Raw genomic sequence first — 14,061 nt, 5'->3', positions numbered from 1 at the left:
TTTATCCTGGTGCCTAGCACAGAGTCTAGCATATAGTTGATGATCAATAAATATATATTGAATAAATGAATGAACTCATGCACGTAAAAATGCTTAGAAATTTTCCAGGATGTAAAATACTATTAAAATGTTAGGTGTTTCTTCTATTTAATTCTTAACTTACTTGGAATCTGATTCTTACACACAATTTCTAAGGGAGAGATTTATGGCCTAAAGCTACACACATTATATTATACAATAACACCTGGATGAGCCAGAGTAATTAAAAATACACTACTTCAATCATCTATCACCCAACTCCTTGTACTAACCAAATTGAGCATTCTTAACTCCAATTCTTGTTAAAGAAAAAGAGGACTACTTCATGTCCAATAAACAATAAGGAAAAGGCATGACCATTCACCTCCCCTATTCTCTGATCCCTGGTTGGAGAGCAGATACTCTTAGGTCACACACAGTCATCCTGTGGGGACATATATGTGTGATGACAGATATGATGTTTTTGGTTCCACTCTGACCATAATTTGATTGATTGAGCTGAATTTCTGCCAAGGGTCCTCTTCAGGGAACACAGAAGGGGCTTCAAGGCATTAATCAAACAGAAAGCATGGGACAACCAAGTCTTCAACTCCTGTGGAGCCTTGGTCCTTCTACAGATGTCTCTACTTACTCCTCACCTTCAGAGTAGGGGAAGCTCCCCGTTGGTTCTTCTCCCCAAAAGCTGTTCCATCAGGTGCTGGGCTTACCTCTCTTATGTAAGTGTGCTTATGGGTGTGAGATATGTAGGGGAAAGGGTCAACTGCTTTGTCTTGCTGGAGATGCCACATGAATTAAAACATTTTAATGGCCATGTCATGCTGCCTAGTGTAACATGATCTCTGATCCATTTGTTCAAAAGAAGACAAATTAGTATTTTAAATTAAGCATTTCATTTATTCATTTATTCAGGTACTGAGGATGGATATATGTGTGTGCGTGTATATATATACACATATATTAGACTAAATCTCTGTCTCTATATATATATTAGATAAAGTCTTTATACTCATGAAGTTTACATATATATATATCAGATAAAGTCTCTATACCCACGAAGTTTGCATTCTAATTGGGAGAGACACACAATAAATAAGTAAATATATGTAAAAAGTGATAAGTGCTACAGAGAACAGAAAAGCAAAAAGCAAGGTAGGAGAAGGAAGATGATGGAGCTGCAGTGAGGGAGGGCCAGATTACATGGGATGGAGGTCAGGGAAGGCCTGTACAATAGGGTAATGCTGAGTAAAGACTCTATGGGGAGCAACCTATGCAAATACCTGTGGAAATGACCATCTACCCAAAGGGAACAAAAAATGCAATTGTACGTGTATGAGGAGCATGCTGTATTAACTATATTTTCTTATTTTCTGCATTCTTGGTGCTCTGGCATCTAGGGCCTTGCTGATCCTGAAAAGATTGACCTTCCCAGGGTTAATTAATTCCTAGAGGTACCAAACAACTTATCCCAGAGGCGTGTCTTCCATATGCAAACCAACCAATCCAAAGCCCATACCCTCAGCCACCTCCTTTAATGGGCTTTTATACTCAGGGCCAATATTTCCCTGTTCTAATCACCCCAGGAGCAGATATCAGACAACTAGAGACAACCCCTGTGCCTCCAGGGGCCACTGAAATTTTCACACTAGCCAATCCTAAACCTGCTTACCCTGCCTTGTCTTGTCTTTCCCTGAAGAAACCACAATAAAGGCTTTTACTTATGCTTTTCCTCACTCCTTCTGCCTCCTGAATGGCCCTGGCACTTCCTCGTGTGGCCCTGCATGGCATGGCATGCCTCCCGCTTCTAGGGAACTGTGAGTACAAACTTCTTTCTTCATGACAGTCATTTCCTTGTCTGCATGTCTTACCATACCTAATTAAAACAAATCCAGGGTACATTTTATAGAACATGGCTGGTGTGTTCAAGGAGAAGCAAGAAGGCCAATGTGGCTGGAGCAAAGACGGTGAGAAGAATAGGAGGAGGAGATGAAATGAGAGAGGGAACCAGAGGGCCAGCTCATGTAGAGCCTTAGAGACAGTTATGAGAATGTGAGCTCTTCCACTGAGTGAAATACAAAACCACTGAGAGATTCAGAACAGAAGGATGACGTGGTTTGACTTACATTTCAACAGGATCAACCTGGCTGCTATGTTCATAAGAGACTGAAGGGTAACAATGGCAGAAGCAGGGAAATAGGAGATTTATTACAATAATCTAGGCAAGAGATGTTGGTGACCTGGACTGGAGTGGTAGTAGGGGAGATAACAAAGAATGGTTGAGTTCTGAATATCAAGTCTTTAGAGTCAATAGGATTTGCTGATGGATTAACGTGGGGTTTGAGAGAGAGAGAGAGAAGTCATAGATGACCACAAGGTTGGCACGTGAAACTATAAAAATGTAGTTACCATTTACTGAGATGACAAAAACTGCAAGAGGAGCATATTTTGGGTGAGGGGAGTGGGTTGCAAATTAGGAATTCAGTTTTACACGTGTTAAATTTGAGATGCCTATTAAACATCATTAGTTTTATGATTGACTTACAGCAAGCAAGAATAGGTAGAAGTAAATCTTATTTAAAGGAGGGTAAGGTAATCTTCCATCTTGGAGAGGCTCATGTGCGAAAAAACTCAGGCTGACCTCCAGCCAACAGCCAGCTAGGAACTGAGGCCCTGATTCTAACAGTCCGAAGGAACTGAATCCTGCCAACAACTATGTGAGCTTGCATATACATCCTTCCCCAGTCTAGCCTTCAGATGAGACCCTAGTCTCCACTGACAGCTTTATTGCCTTGCTAGAGGCTGCAACAGAGGACCCAGCTATGCTGTGCCCAGATTCCTGACCCACAGACTCTATAAAGTAATAAATATATATTGTTTTAAGGTGTTAATAAGGGGATAATTTGTTTTGCAGCAATAGAAAACAAACACAAGATCATTAAAATGAATGTAGATAGAAGAGAGAACTGGGGTTTGGCCCTGGGCACACTACTGCTTAGAAGTCAGGAAGATAAAGAGGAAAGTACAAGGAGACAAAGAGTAGTCAGTGAAGTGGAAGGGATACAAAGAGACTATATGACAAAGGATCCAATAAGAAGGAGGAAATGATCAACTATTGGAAGGAGGAAATGATCAAATACTACTGACAAGTCAAATAAGATGAGGTCTGAGAATTTGTTGTTGGAGTCAGCAATGTTGAGAATATTAATACAATAACACTATAAAAACAGTAGGGCAAAAAAAAAATTGGAAACCTTGACTTTTTTTATAAATATAGCCAAAATTTCATAGATGAAGTTTCCTTTAAGTGAGATATAGTTCTATCTATTCCTGCTTGCTGCAGTTGATTATAAAATTTTAACACTGGAAAAGAATTTAGCAATTTTCAACTTCAAATATTTCTTTTATAGATGAGCACAATGAACTAAGTGAATTATCCAAGGTCACATAGTCAGCTAATAGAAGAGTTAGGAATTGAAATAAAACTAAAGATTTTGACTTACTGCTCTTTCCACTACATCACACTACCTCTTTGATTTCCTACTTTAAGGTGGATGATTAAAAATCCTAAAATGCACTGTAGCAATATTAAGTATAGCTAACCTTTCTTATCTGAAGTCTGACTTATTTGTGCTTTCCCATATCTAAAAGTTTGTAAAAGTTTTGTTAAGAAAATGTCTGTGGGATATTTTTTAAACCATTGAAAGAATCAGCATGTAAAAGACACAGGGATACTGATATGGGAGGTCCCAGAATTTCATTGAAAAGCTTAATAAAATCGATAAGATGACTTCAGTTAAAACAACTGCCAATGATCACACTGTTTTAAAAAACACACTACAAAGTCAGTCTTTAACACATAAAATCACTTGCATCATAACTTTTTTCAGAAATTGTGAGTTATCTTGCTTATTTAATATTACTGTTGCTTCCATGTTGCTAAAATGTTGGTTCCATGAAAGTGAGGATCGTCTATGTCTTTCTCACCTCTGTATCTCAGTGCATGTAACAGTCCCTGGAACCTGGTAGAAAGTAAAATATATTTGTAGGATAAATGAATGTTTGAACTGGGCCTTGAAGAACCTAAGTGGAGGCATGTAAAGCAGAAGAAAAAGCATGGACACAGGTCTGGAAGCACAAAAGTCCCTGATGTGTTTCAGGATGGTGAAGAGCCTTGGTCCCTGGACAAAGGGTGACTGAGAGAATGGTGGGAACCCAGTTTGTGGGGTGGGGTGGAGTGGAGCCCACTCGCATAATCTTTGAACAACATCTGAAGAGTTCCGACCTCCATTCTGAAAAGCTCTTTGGGAACCACCAAAGATTATTGATAGGAAGAGTAATAAACATAACAAGAGCTGAGTTTTAGAAAGGACTTGGATCTCAGTGTGGACAAGAAGTTGAGATGAGACAGGAAGCAGGAAGATTTATTGGAATGCTTTGGACTGATTTTACAAAATATGTCATCCATGTACTTGAGCTACAGCAATAATCAAGACATCTGCCCTCAGGGAAATGACAGACCAGTGGGGAGGCAGATGCATAAACCAGCCACTGCAGCACAGTGTAATAAGTGTAATAAGTAGAGAAAACACAGAATGTGGTGGGTGCAAAACAAGAGGTTCTGAGCTCAACTTTAGTTGCAAGTGACATGGTCCCTGATAGCAGAGATATGAGAAGCATCAGCAGTAGGGGAGGGTGGTCCAGGAACAAGAGGACCACTGGCCCAGAGGGGAGAAAGGATGTTCAGTGGAAACAAAAAGCAAGAAGGCAGTGAGGGCCACTCAGACCACAGGATCATAAAGATTCCATGAGTGTGAACACAAGTGAGGAGGGCACAGAATATTGCCAGGACGCCATAACTTTCTTGAAGGCCCTTTCCCAGTCTGTATCTTGCATCCCCATCCCCTCTCCGATGGCCACACCCAAAGGTAACCATTATTCTAACTTTCATCACCAGAGATTAGTTTTACCCGTTTTTAAATTTCGTATAAGCAGAATCATAGAGTATGGTCTATATTTTGATCTGGATGGTAGTTACACAGGTGAGTTTATACATAAAATCAAGCAGTATGTTTAATATTTGTGCACTATACTGTATGCATATTATACCTCAATTTTTAAAGCTGCAGGAAGGGAGGAAGGAAAAATCAAAGATGACTCCTAGGCTGTGTTGCTCAAGGTTTCCACCAGACACTAGTTTTATAAGATGTCAATAGGGGTTACATTAAGAAAAAGGATTCCATGTTCAAATAAGCAGGGAAATGCTGGGTTAAAACGAGTTAAAACTAGTTTGTTCTGCAAGTCTCTTCTGAGTTTTTACTACATTAATAAGTATTGTGAATCTCCAAAGGGATGACAAATATCCACAATTTCTCAAACCTTTTCTTGTGGAGTATCTCTCAGGACTCAGATATTAAGGATCTCACTTAGGAAAAGTTCGCTAGCCTGCACGCTGTGGGATATGGGCTGTGTGAAATTGGAACTGGTTCGTGAGGGAAATAATTCTCTTGGGCATATCGCATTTGAGGCACCAGGGAGTGAATTCGTCAGGCACCAAGAGTTGAGGAGGCAGTTGAAATGTAGGAATGGCATTCCAAGAGCCATCAGGCCCAGGAATATATTTTGAACTCTGACGTTTGGTTGATGTCTAAAAATCTTTGAATAGACATGGATTACATCCCCACAGGAAGAGATGTCAGATGAGATACTCCCAGGGTCCAGGGTAGCTGGTCAGAGGGAAAGGGACCAGGAAAGTGACAAATAAAGAGGAGTTATGGGATAATACGCCTTGAGTCTGGATAAAGCTGAGGCAGGAGGAGAATGCTCCTCCTCCGGGCAACCATACAGGCTCAATGCCTTCAGCCGCATTTCTTCCCATCTTGAGCCTTTTGCTCAAAGCTCATCCCAACAGCCAGAACTCAGAGCTCCTAAAATATCTTTAGAGGCTCAATCACAGGGGTCAGATTTTACAGAATTCTTAACCTAGTAAGAAGAGAAGTTTAGTATCCAAAATACAACATTTACTTTCTTGAGGTATTTACAAATTTTAAACAAACACGTGGTTCTAAAATAAAAATACTTCTGCCACTTTAAAAATTGGTTTTAAAAAAAGGAGAGACGATATGAGTATAGTTTGTTTATATTTTGTTCTAAAAAAAAACCAAAGAAATTTCATTTGAATTAAACATTTTATATGCCTAGCACTATTTGATTGATAATTGTTGTACCAATAGTGATACACTTTGTTTTCATTATTAGCAGATAGTTGTACACTCTGTACACAGAGTACAGCAAAGGTAGATTTAGATATGAATTTAATAGTTAAGCAAAGGATAAAAGAAAACTAGTCAAGAAGAGTCAGCGAAGCGAAAAAATATTGCTAATATTTTATGAAAAATTGAGAAAAACAAGATTTTGTAATACCAAAGAGACAACCAATAAAGATCTTGTTTCTTCCATCTAACTAATATGGGAGCAGCAGAGAATGCCGTTCATTTTAACCATCTTAAAAAAATGATCTTATAATATTGCCATCTGTTGGCATATGACAGATACAGCATTCCAACGATGCAGATAATGAAGCAAAAATACAGAAAATTAAAGGGACAGATGTGAGAAACTCACGCACTCATTTGGCTTAGCGTTTCACATCTGTTCTCTCAGAAGCCTTCCCAGTCACACAATTCGTAGATGCAATATCTTGAAACGTTATGCTATGCAGCAAGGGACACGCCATTGACTTAGTGAAGATCCATTCCTTCCAACACATCATGTGTTTTCTCATCAATATTGGGAGTCTTCTATCCAAAACTCAGTTTCGGTTATCACAGGTGTATATTACACTGATTTTACTTATCCGTGCTTCTAAAAATTTGCCTCATTGGCATTTGAAGTCAACTGTGACAAGAAATACAAGATTGTCATCCCTTCTAAGATCATTCATAGTTTTGATTGGCAGAGACATAAAAAATAGTAAAAATATTATCCAATTTCTACACAGTGTATAAATCTGTTTATTTAAACATCAAATCTCCTTTTTATACTTTTAAAATTTTGGACCAAATACTCAAAAGATTTAATTAAAAATGTAATGAAATAAATATTTCATTATTTCAGAAAACTTGCTGGAGCCAAACACTTTCTATGCACTTTCACTGTCGAGGCAATGTTGTGAAGATCAACGTTACCCCACTGATTTCCCAAAGACCACTGGGAGTCCTCATTTGTATCCTTTTTTCTTTCCCCAGCTTTATTGAGACAGACTTGACAACATTCTACAAGTTTAAGGTATACAATGTGATGATTTCTATATGTTTTGAAATGATTACCACAATAAGGTTAGTCAACACATCCATCACCTCACACAGTTACCATTTTATGTGTGAGATGAGAACATTGAAGTTCTACTCTCTTAGCAACTTTCAAGTATACAATACAATATTGTTAACTACAGTCACCATGCTGTACATTAGATCCCCAGAACTTGTTCATCTTATAACTGAAACTTTGTACCCTTTGATCAACATTTCCCATTTCCCCCACCCCTCAGCCCCTGGCAACCACCAATCTACCCTGTTTCTATGAGTTAGGTTTTTTTAGATTTCACATATAGGTAAGATCATATGGTATTTGTCATTCTCTGTCTGATGTATTTCACTTAGCATAATGCCCTGAAAGTTCATCCATGTTGTCACAAATGGCAGGATTTCCTTCTTTTTTAAGGCTGAATTATATTCCATTGTACTTGTATACCACATTTTCTTTATCAGTTCATCCGCTGATGGACACTTAAACTGTTTCCATGTCTTGGCTATTGTGAATAATGCTACAGTGAACATGGTGGTGCATATACCTGTTCAAAATAGTGATTTCATTTCCTTTATATATATATACCCAGAAGTCGGATTGCTGGATCATATGGTAGTTCTATTTTTAGTTTTTTGAGGAACCTACATACTGTTTTCCATAGTGGCTGAACCAGTTTACATTCCCACCAACAGTGTACAAGGGTTCCCTTTTCTCCACATCCTTGCTCAGCTATATTCTCGATAGCATAAGAATCTCTAGCAGAATATTTAAATTTTGTGCCTCCATTAAACTAATAGTCTTTCAAAAAGTACTAAAAGCATATTTTCAATGATATGGATAACAACCTTATAAACTAATAAGGCCAAGAAACACTGTTTTTTCTTTAAGGGGTCTGTCCATCACTAAAATCTGAGAACATTGGTAAAGTGCTTGCCTTAGTGCTTGTTTTTACGACTGTGTCAGCACCAAATTGCTCTGCATCAAAGGCTAAAGTAAAATCAACAGAAATGAATTTAATATAGAAATCCTGCTTTTTAGCCAATTGACATCAAGAGCTGCAAGACAAAAGGCTTTATGACAGTTCACGTGGAGAAAAGGGGAGGGAGAATTGAATTATCACAGGGCACATGGTAGAAGAATTATGCTCATCTCAAAAGCTCTTGTACCTTTAGTAATTGGCACCATATTCACATGGTAAAGAGTAAAGCAACAATATCTCATATACTATCAAACATATACTTAATTCTCAGCTTATGCAAATTTAACAACATTTAACAAAAATAATTTATATCCATAATAGGGATCTTAGAATCCTCTCCCCTCATCCCCCACCCATTAAAGGAGTTAGTATAGACCTTAAGCTTGAGAAAAAGTTGTGTCAAAGTTACAGCCACAACTTTGGGACGTACCAGCCTGGGTTCCCCCAGGCTCTGGCTCTTACCAACCATTTGATGTAAAGTAAGTTACTGAACCCCTCTAAACCTGTCTCTTCACTTGTAACATGGAGATAACAACGAACAACCTCATGGCTTGTCAGGAGGATGAAAGTCTATTACATTTATTTATATCACATGTGTTTATAAAAGACACGGCACAGAGCTGTTCCAGAGCAAGATCTCAATATATTTTAGTTAGTTATTTTTATTATTATTTATTCCTCACAATAAAGCTTCAAGGTAGAAATAATTGAGCCGATTCTACAGGTGATGAAATTGAGATTCAGGAATTTCTAGTAACTATTACACAGGAAGGAACTGAAAACTGCAATGCAAGGCCAGGTCTGGCAGGCTCTGAAGTCTGTCATCTTTCCACTATACCACACTGCTCCTCAGGAAGGAGCCCAAGAATTCTTATTCTCTAGCTGAAGATACACCTGCCTGGCCATCGGCCAGCACCACCAGCTAGAGCCTCCTCTCCTTCGTTACTAGAATCTGGGCCAGCACTTCTGACTGTAGTGATCAAAGGTTACTGGGACAAGCAAAGTACTGTGATAATCTTAGCAAGTGCAGCTTCCTAGGACAAGGCAGAAGTGGCTGTTTTCTACTGAGATAAAAGCTCTTCTACTCCACCTCCTCCTCAGCCTCCTTGGGCTCCAGGAAGCCGTGAGCAGAAGTGTCAACACCTTATCGCCCTTCAATCAGATGGTGTATGGAAGGAGTTGAGGTAAGCAGACATGAACAGTCAACGTTTCCCTTTTCCTGCCAGAGAATTTTCCTATTTATCCACTACAATTAGGGATTTGGTGTTTCCATTACCAAAGCAAAAATAAATAGTCATGGGTTTCTTCTGTTTTGCTTCTTCTATAACTTGATGTGCCTTCAAAAATCAACTGAGGAAGCAAATGGATGGAAGAATTGGGTCTGTAATGAGTGTGGTGGCTCCCATTTCAGACATTACACTGTCTTCTCTACACAACAGGGAAATAAAAATTCTCCAGACTCTCAAATGTGACAAGTCTGCAGTAGCAGTCAATCCTTTTTATTTCTTGTCATTAAATCTGCTCTGCATCAGTATAATATGTAATAATTGTCCACAAAATGGATGGCTTTAGACTGGCTAACTTTCAGTGAACGGGAAATAACAGAAATTTGTGATGTGGAGCTACTAGTGATGATGAGGAGGAGGAGGATGAAGCAGTATTTTTGAAATGTATTCTTTTGAAAAATTAAAGGCAGGCTATAAAAAGGCCTTGACCATAATCAGTGGGCAAGGACCCTACAGCGTTTTTTTTAAATAAATCTTTACAGCATTATTGTTAATCTTCATCCAGTTTCTGTAGGATTCTTCTTAGTGGCATGAGTCACAATATGGATTGGGACACCTGTACATAAACACTCATCTTTGTTCCTTTTGACACCTGGAGACCCTGAGGCACGCTGGGGTGATGAGGCCCTGCAATGATCCCTTACTCTGACGATATCCTACTCTCACACACAGTGTCAGGTTCAGCTGCCTCAAGGTTAAGTTACAGCTGGGTGACACATTCCATCAGTATTTATGTGAGCCTATGTGGCACCAGGTGCTGGGAAAGGCCTGTGAAGGATGCAAGTCTCAAGGAGCTGACAGTCGATTGAACTGACCTCTGCAACCCAGTGTAGAAGGGCGACAATAGGGTTAAGTATAAGGTTCTGTGGGAGCCCATAAGAGGGCTTTCTAACCTAGTCTTAGAAGGCCAAGGAAGTGCCATCTCAACTGCAACGTGAGTTTCAACAGGAGAGACCCAGGTGAAGACAGAGTCGACAGGAGGAGTGTCTCAGGCAAAGGGAACATCACTCGCAAAAGCACGAGCCTTTGACAAATGTGAGTGACTCAGGATGCCGGGAGGGAGGAGCAGAGGGAATGGGGAGAAGTGAGGCCTAAGAGCTAAAAAGATGGCAAATAAAAAAAATAAGGCCTTGGAAACCTTATTAAGGAGTTTGGTCTTTGGTCTAAGGGTGATGGTAAACTATCAAAAGATTTTAAGAATGGGGTCACATAAGCAGACTAGTGATTTGGAAATATCATTCTGGAGGTAAGAAAATAGAATAGGATAGAACAGAACAGGATGATAGAATAGAATAGAATAGAATAGAATAGAATAGAATAGAATAGAATAGAATAGAATAGAATAGAGGAAGGTGAACATGGGGACCTATTGGAGTTAGGAGACAAGGGCAAAGTCTGTGTGGACACAGGAGTGCTCTGAATTAAAGCACTTAGCACAGTGACTGGTACATAGGAACTGCTCAATAAATTACTAATAACACTAATAATAATGTGATGCAGAAAAGAATGGATTGAGATATACTTAGGATGAGGAGAATGTTCACCACTTCATGACTGTTTAGCTGTAGGAGATGAGAAGGCCAGAGAAATCAAGGATGGCTTGGTTTCTGACTTGGGCAACTAAATGCATGGCTGTGATAGTCACTATGATGGGGATGTGGGAAGAGGAACAAATTTGAAGGTCACAAAGTAAGTTGAACTTATTTGGGGACAGTTTCAGCTTGAGGTGGGCAGTGAACATTTTTCAGTTGATTTTCCCTGTCCCCCCTCCTCTTTTTCTCTTTAATTCACCATTTTAATCATTTTAAATCATACAAGTCTGTGGCTTTCAGTATATTCACAATGTTGTGCAACCATCACCACTATCTAATTCCAGAACATTTTCATTACCCCAAAAGGAAACCTGCTATTCATTAAACAGTTGCTCCCCATTCCCCCATCACCCCAGCCCCTGGCAACAGTAATCTGCTTTCTGTGTCTATGGAGTTTGCCTATTCTGAATATTTCATATAAATGAAATCACATATATATGTGACCTTTTGTGTCTGGCATACACAAATGTTCATAGCAGCATTACTCATAATAGCCAAAAAGGGTGAACAACCCAAATGCCCATCAATTGACGAATGGATACACAAAATGTGGAATATCCACAAAATGAAATATCATTGCCATGAAAAGTTACGAAATACTGATACAGGCTACAACAAGGATCAACCTTGCATGTATTATGCTAAGTGAAAGAAGCCAGGCACAAAGATCACATATGTGTGTGATTTCATTTACATGAAATATTCAGAATAGGCAAACTCCATAGACACAGAAAGCAGATTAGTGTTGCCAAAAATATTTTTCCCAGATATTTCTGAAATGGAACTGAAGAGAAGAGCTCTTTTCCGCTCCTGGTATGATGCTGTGAGATAGGAACCTAAAAGCTGCCAGCAGTGATGCTGAAAAGGCCAGGAAATACTTGACTGGAATAAAGTCAATCTACCAAAAGACAATAGGACAAGCGATTAGTCCAATGCGCTAGAGTCCCTGATTCCAGGTTCCTAGGACTTGGTTGCATAATTCAAAGATTCTCCATTTTGGCCTAAGGGATAATTCGGTACATGTGTGTGATGATGGGTTGTAATTAGTATTTCGGTGGTGAACATGATGTAATCTATGCAGAAATAGAAGTATAATGATGTACACCTGAAATTTTTACAGTGTCTTAAACCAATGTTACTGCAATAAACAAAAAATTAAAAAATTAAAAAATTAAAAAATTAAAAAAATTAAAAATTAAATAAAAGAAAAGCAAAGAAAAAAAAGCAAGTTCAAACATTATTTCTGTTCAATATGAATCTGCAACTGAAGAGTGCTGAACAACGTAACTGTTGACTGGTGGGTCCAGTAGGGCATGGAAGTAGAGATATTGAGCAGGCAGCTGGCTGGATACAAGGTTCAAAAACAGAATCTGAGGAGCCAGCCCTGATGGCCTAGTGATTAAAGTTCAGCATGCTCTGCTTCTGTGGCCCGGGTTCGAGCCCCAGGTGCAGAACCACACCACACATCTGTCAGGGGCCATGTTGTGGTGGAGGCTCACACAGAAGAACTAGAAGGACCTACGACTAGAATATACAACTATGTAATGGGGCTTAGGGGAGGGAAAAAAGAGAGAGGAAGGTTGGCAACAGATGTTAGCTCAGGGCAAATCTTTCCCAGGAAAAAACAAAAAACAGAATCTGAGATCGAAATATCAGTTTAGGAGTCAATTGTAAAGAAGATCATCTGGAGAGAAGATACCGAGTGAAAAGATAAGATGCCATAAGACGAAACTTCAGGGAACAGAACTATTTAATGGACAGACGGAGAAAGATGAGCTAGAAAGGAGACGAGAAAGTGAGGCCGACAGGAAGGGGAAAACCAGGAGAGTGTAGCTTCACAGAAGCCAAAGGAAGAAATACTTTTGAAGGAACTGGTCAACAGTTAAATACTGTAGAGAAATCAAGAAAGAATAGGACTGAAAACTGTCCTTCAGATTCGCCAAAATCAGACTACCAGTCACCAGAGCAAAAGCAATTGCAGAGACATATAATCAATGTTTGCCTCATCAGGAGGGAATTGAAGAAGACAGATGGGGAAGAAACCGAGGAGGATAGTGAAAACAACATGGTGTCAAAGTTACTATTCTGATTCTAACACGAGTTTCGCAACTTTAGGCAAGTTGTTTAATATTACCGGGCATCAGTCTCCTTATCTATAAAAACACAAAAGATGGTCTTTAACTGTAAGCTACAGGCACACCACACCTTTTACAGAGGACTGGATAAGTATTAAGATGGACTGATAAGGACGGTAAACCCACCCGAGGACCTCTCAGGGATTCCCCTGACACCTCCTAAAATCCTTTTTGCATAAGTCCAACTAGACTTCCTTTAAAAAAAAAATGGTGACAAGGACTTTGGGATCTGTGGTCAGTTCTAGGAACTTTAACTCTGCATTGCAAATGCCCTAAACTCCTGAAAGGAAGGAGGGGGCAGACACTATAGTGGATAACGTGGTGTGCCCTCTTTAGAACTGAAACACTGACGTCCCATTGCTGAGAGCTTTGGAGTCAGGCAGCGCTCAGCTTCATCCCAACCCAGGAATCGTCCTTAGAGATTCACGTGGCTGAGCTCACAGCCTCCCTGAGGCAGGCTGCATCCAAGGACTGGCCCATGTGATTACAAAGGCCAAAGGGCCATCCCCACCCCAGACAGCACTGTAGTGGTGGGAGCCTGGATGGAGACTGCACCACAATTTACCACCCCTTGCCCAGCCTGCTGCCTTCACTCCCCCACAGGGATGATCCTGAGGGTCCACCCCAGGAAACCTCCTGCACCCAAATCTCCACCCAGAGTCTGCTTTCCAGAAAACCCCAACTAAGTTACCAATATTTGAAAAGTTTATTGCAGATGAGAAAGAAAT

Source organism: Diceros bicornis, chromosome 33, assembly GCF_020826845.1.
Source record: "Diceros bicornis minor isolate mBicDic1 chromosome 33, mDicBic1.mat.cur, whole genome shotgun sequence".
Taxonomy (NCBI): domain Eukaryota; kingdom Metazoa; phylum Chordata; class Mammalia; order Perissodactyla; family Rhinocerotidae; genus Diceros; species Diceros bicornis.
The sequence above is the reverse complement of the archived record's forward strand: the minus strand, read 5'-3'. Positions refer to the sequence as shown.